Below are 6,000 nucleotides of genomic sequence, written 5' to 3'. Positions count from 1 at the left end.
TATTAAAAGCGTTGCGCCAAATCCTAATTATCTAAGCAAATAAGAGCAGATATCTGACTGTCGCTCAAAAGACTCTCAACGAAATACGATCCTGGACTGGGTGTCGCCAAGTGTAACCTCCCCACCGCAATTTTTAAAAGAAAGAAAATACACCAATACTTAATAGAAATGGGGGCCAAGTGTAACCTCCCCACAAAAATTTTAAAAGATAATAACGATACTAATTAGAAATGCTGATGGACATGGCTCTATGCGTAACCTGCCCACAATCAAATGTACTGACAATGGCAACAAATGTGAAATTCGCAATCTGACTCAATTATAAATCCTTCAAAAAATTAAAGTCCATTCAGTGACAAGAAAATTCAATTAAACCGAAATATCGGTTTTTGGCCCTGTGTAAAAACAATCAGAATTAAAGTCTTACCTCAGAATAAATGGATGTCACATATCTGCTCTTGTTGTTGCGCACCACTTGGAGGAACTACATTGCAAATAATAATATTCTCCTTTTTTTTGTAATTCTAGTGAAATTTTTCTTCAAAAAGAAGTGGAATGAAATGGGAAATGCAACGAGATCTTTAGTTCAAAAAAAAATTAAACTTTTGAGAAAATGCTTTTGAAATAAAAAATTATTATTGAGAGACTTGTTGGAGAATAATTACAATAAATAAAATTTTTCATTATCTAATGATTATATTAATTAACAGTATACCTTATTCCTCATCTTGACCATTGTTGCCGACCGCCTACATCACACAACCGCACTGGGCTGCTACTACTGACCGACCGCTCTGCATGACGACTACAGACTGAGTACTGCTCTCAACTAGACAGAGCTACAGACTCGCAACGACTGACTGACTGCTACTCTGCATAGCGACAACTAACTCGCAAAGACTACTACTGACTGAGAGCCGCTCGCAACACTCGCGCGGTCAAGCGCATACTCTCTGGTCACAGATGCTACAATGCCTCGCCATCGCTGCTGCGTTACATACGTGTTTCATGCTTTTGAAAGGTAGTATTGCATTAAAGTTGAGATTACAAGAGTTAAGGACTGTCTCACCTCAAATAACATGTTTCCTAGTATTTGTGCCTGCCGGGGTGGCCGAGCGGTTCTAGGCGCTACAGTCTGGAACCGACCGACCGCTACGGTCGCAGGTTCGAATCCTGCCTCGGGCATGGATGTGTGTGATGTCCTTAGGTTAGTTAGGTTTAAGTAGTTCTAAGTTCTAGGGGACTGATGACCTCAGAAGTTAAGTCCCATAGTGCTCAGAGCCATTTGAACCGTTTGAACCTATTATTTGCAGGATCATGGTGTCATTTTACATCTGCGCGGACTGCCATAAAGGACAGTATTTTCTAGTGGTCTCTCGTAGTACACTTTTTGTATGGTCAAAACAGTGTACTGCAAAAATATTACAGGACTTGCAAGATAGCTATGGTTTGTGGGCTGCACGCGTATCAGTTGGAACCCAGTTCAGGTCGTTCGGGTACTTCTGAACATGATGGTACTCGCGCATCGCCGAGGACTGCTCGAAGGTCGAAATGAAAATAACGAAATACGGAATCCTGTACGCTTTAATTACAAACCCTTCTTGAAATATTATTTGCAGAGTCCTCGTGTGCTCTGTAAGTACAATCCTTTCTTGGAAATTTATTTTCAATCGATATTTTCCCTTGTCTTTCCTTTCCGCGCCTTTTAGGAAAAAACATTAATAAATATACTGTATGAGCGTTGCTTAGGTTTACACTGAGGTCACGAAAGTCATGTGACAGCGATATGCACATGTACAGATGGCTATAGTACCGCGCATACAAGGTACACTGCTGGCCACCGTAAATGCAATACCAAGAAAGACAAGAGGTAGCACAACAAAATTTATTTTGTAGATAACATGTTGACCAAGTATCAAATGATTACGTTTACAGACGTCTGTGACATGTGGTTCCTGCCAGAATCAGTAGCCAGAGTAGCCGCCATTGTTGGAGATCACCGCTGCCACACATCTCGGCATTGAGTCAAAGAGACGTTGGATGTGTTCCTGGGGTACAGCAGCCCAAGCAGCTTCCACACGTTGCCAAAGATCATCTGGTGTGGCAGCTGGGGATGTAATCTGGGTCACTCGTTGAGTAACCATGGACCACATGTTTTCTATCGGCGAAAGATCCGGAGAGCGAGCCGGCCACGGCCAGGGAAGCACTTCAATCTGGTTATTGACGAAGAACCTTTGGACAATGCGTGCCACGTGTGGTCGCGCATTGTCCTGTTGAAATATGGCTGTGGCCGAGCCATGAAGGTAAGGAAGGACAACTGGCTCCAGCACCTCGGATGTGTAGCGCCGGCTATTTAAAGTACCGGCAATGCGTACTAGAGGCGTGCGAGAGTAATATCCAATACCGCCCCATACCATAATACCCGGTGCAAGACCAGTGTGGCGGTGCATAATGCAGCTGTCCAGCATCCTCTCTCCACGGTGTCTCCACACTCGAATCCGACCATCGTGGTGCTGCAGACAGAAGCGTGCCTCGTCAGTAAAGACAACGTCATTCCATTCTGCCGTCCACATCCGTCTGTCACCACACCACTGGCGACGGAGACGTCTGTGGTTCTGCGTCAATGGTAGACGAAGCAATGGACGTCTTGCGGACAGACCACTCTGCTGTAAACGGCGTCGAATGGTACGCGCAGACACTGGATGATGCGTTACAGACGCAATGTGCTGTGCTATGGTTCGGGATGTCACTGAGCGATCCGTCACTGCCATGCGCACAATTTTCCTATCAGCACGTGCAGTGGTGCACCGAGGTGAATGCGATCGACCACGTCGGTCCGTCGTACCCTCCTGCATCCAACGGTCACATATCCGCATTACAGTTGTTTGGTTTCGACCAACACGACTAGCGATTTCTCTGTATGATAATCCACAATCTCGGTAAGCCACTATCCTTCCTCTGTCGAACTCGGAACGATGTTCGCTCTTGTGTACGAGGCATAACTGATCGTCTTGTGAAACAACCACAAGGTAAACACACGTGCCGAACGTACACTCGTCGAAATCGCCAAGCTTTAAATGGCGCTATGAGGTGGCGCCACAGGCGCGCGTGATGTGTGTCTGTGCTGAAACTCTAATCAGTTGTATATCTCATCGCTGCAAACCCATGGTGTAAATTTCACTTGATTCGGATGCTTCCTTCAGGGTGTTGCATTTACGGTGGCCAGCAGTGTATAAAACGTCAGTGCATTGGGAGAGCTGTCGTTTGTTATCAGGTGATTCATGTGAAAATATTTCCGTCGTGATTATGGCAGCACGACAGGAATTAACAGACTTTGAACGCGGAATGGTAGTTGGAGCTAGATGCATGGGACGTTCCACTTCGTAAATTGTTACGAAAGTCAATACTCCGCGATCCACAGTGCCAAGAGCGCTTCGAGAATACCATATTTTAGGTATAACCATTCAGCACGGACAACGTAGTGGCCGACTCCCTTCACTTAACGGTCGAGAGCAGCGGCGTCTGTGCGGAGTTGTGAGTGCTAAAAGACAAGCAACACTGCGTGAGATAACCGCAGAAAGGAATGTGGGACGTACGAGGAACGTATCCGTTAGGACGGTTCTGTGAAATTTGGCGTTGATGGGCTATGGCCGCTAACGACAGAGCGCCTTTGCTAACAGGCTGCAGCGTCTCTCCTTGGCTCGAAACCATTTTGGTTGGCTCGAATGAAAAACAGCCCACAGTTGCACTAAAAATCTGTTCATTTTAAACCTTGACCATGGTTCCTGCTATAATAATATAGCCTTCTTCAGAAGTCCTATTTTCATAATTGAAAGGGTACAGTACCGCCCGACATTGAAAATAGGTACAACATACTTCATTATTCTTGTCTGAACAACATATTTTTTCTAATAATTCAATTTCAATTAATACAGCGAAGCCGGATACCAGTGTGGGAAAGAATGACAATTTATTTATTTAATTGATCACATGTGCACTCCCACAAAATAAATCCCTACATCCAGTTTGGTGAGATCTGTGAAATGAATGAATGTATGGTCGTCTGCTAACTGCAGGTAGTGAATGTGAATATATGATCATCTTTGAGACGATCCTTTGGCCACCTTTGGTGGAACTGAAGAGATGAAACTTACCGGAGCTTTGAGCGCCTGAAATGTGGCTGACCAATACAGTAGCATGGCCTTCCCCCACCTCGACAGAGGTGCGAGCTGACCTGAAGAACGGCCATATTTCAGGACTCTGCCGCTGGATCTTGTGCTGTCAAGACCTGTCTTAGTTGTGCTCTGTAAAGACAAAAGAGTGGAGACATGGTATGCATGTGGAATATTTAAGAGTAGTTTGAAATTATAGTTTCTCTATTTCAGGAACTTTTGTGGGGAGAATTAAATGTCAGGCAGGTAATATTAATGGGATTGTAGTAATCTTCGGAAGTGACCAACGTTCACAATGAAACCACGTGTAGCAATAAGTTGAAATACTTCCGTGTGCTTAAGTTAAACTGAATTACTATCGTGTGTACTATAAGTTGCAATACTTAAGAAATAGCGTGTGTACCATAAGTTGAAATATTTAAGAAATGGCGTGTGCAGGACTTGAAATTAGAGACGAGTACTTCCACGTGGTGAGTACTGTGTGAGTCTCAATCTGTGTGTGAGACAAAGGATAAAGAGAAGTACTCGTCCATGGTATCAGTTGAGGACTCGCGTGTGTGATGAATATGTTCTTAATATTACTTTGCGTGATATGATTCCGTGTGACGCTAGATTCAAACTCTGAGAGAGAAGCAAGGTGATTCGGCCGTCTATCCAGCAACGCCACTTGGCTTGCATTGCACAGGGAGACGTGCATATATCCCCAGAGTTCATAGTAGGAAAGTAGAATTACAAAGTGGGGCAGTGTCGTGTGAAACTGGGATAAATACTAATTGAAGTGGGAAAGCTGAAAGTGATAGTGTTGTGACTATTTATTGTATTGTATTCCATGTTGTAGTGTGGTGTATGTCATGTAATTTGGGTATGTGTGGTTTGCATGGGAGAGTAGCAAGGTAGTTTCAAAAGATTAGTGGGTTATGCTTATTCCTTCGGTACCGCTCGGTCTGGAGGAAAGTTTTGTGATGATGATTGTGAGAGTCGAAGTGTGAGGTATAATAAAAGATCCACCATCCTATCCAGAAAGTGCACTGTAGCGTTAAATAATTACGAGACCATAAGATAGAGAATCACCAATGTAAAGCCATGCCCACTGGGCGGAATTTCTCATGTGTTATTGTTGTAGGTTATAGAATTTGTGTGTTTAGGTTATAGAATTTATCGGAATAAATAAGATAGTGAAAAGAAAAAGATTGGTGGACTTTTCCTTCGAATTGTATGTTGTCATGATGTCCCGAATTTATAATGTGTGCGCCATTCCTATTCAGTGCGGTGGCCACGTGTTGATAAAAGCCGTTAAATAAAAGAAAAAAGAAAATATGGTATTGCCAGTGCGTAGTGAACAGTCAGAGTTCTGTAAATTACTGATAGATGTGCGTTTCCGTTGCGTATTATTCATACAGGAGGTTGATTAGTGACTTAATTGTGAGTACGAGAGTTCATGTTACTCGATAAATGACAATGAATCCACTCGCTTAGCAGACCACTCGTCTTTCAGGCCTGACTGCTTGATGCCACAGTATGAGCAAGGCACGTGGGTGCCTCTCATAATTTCTAAAGACCTATATGCTGCCCTCACTACCTGGGCAGGTACATGCTTCATTATTTTCATCATGGCAGCGACAACAGCAACCGTTACAAAATTGTCTGGGCTGTTTTTCATTCGACACAATTTCGTAACGGTTGCTGTTGTCGCTGCCATGATGAAAATAATGGCATATTGGTTGGATACTAGGCAACTGGAAGAACATGGCCTGCACAGATGAGTCCCGATTTCAGTTGATATAAGGTGTTGGTAGGGTTCGAGTCTGGCGCAGACCTCACGAACCTA

This window comes from Schistocerca serialis, chromosome 8, assembly GCF_023864345.2.
Source record: "Schistocerca serialis cubense isolate TAMUIC-IGC-003099 chromosome 8, iqSchSeri2.2, whole genome shotgun sequence".
NCBI lineage: Eukaryota > Metazoa > Arthropoda > Insecta > Orthoptera > Acrididae > Schistocerca > Schistocerca serialis.
Note: the sequence above shows the minus strand (reverse complement) of the source record.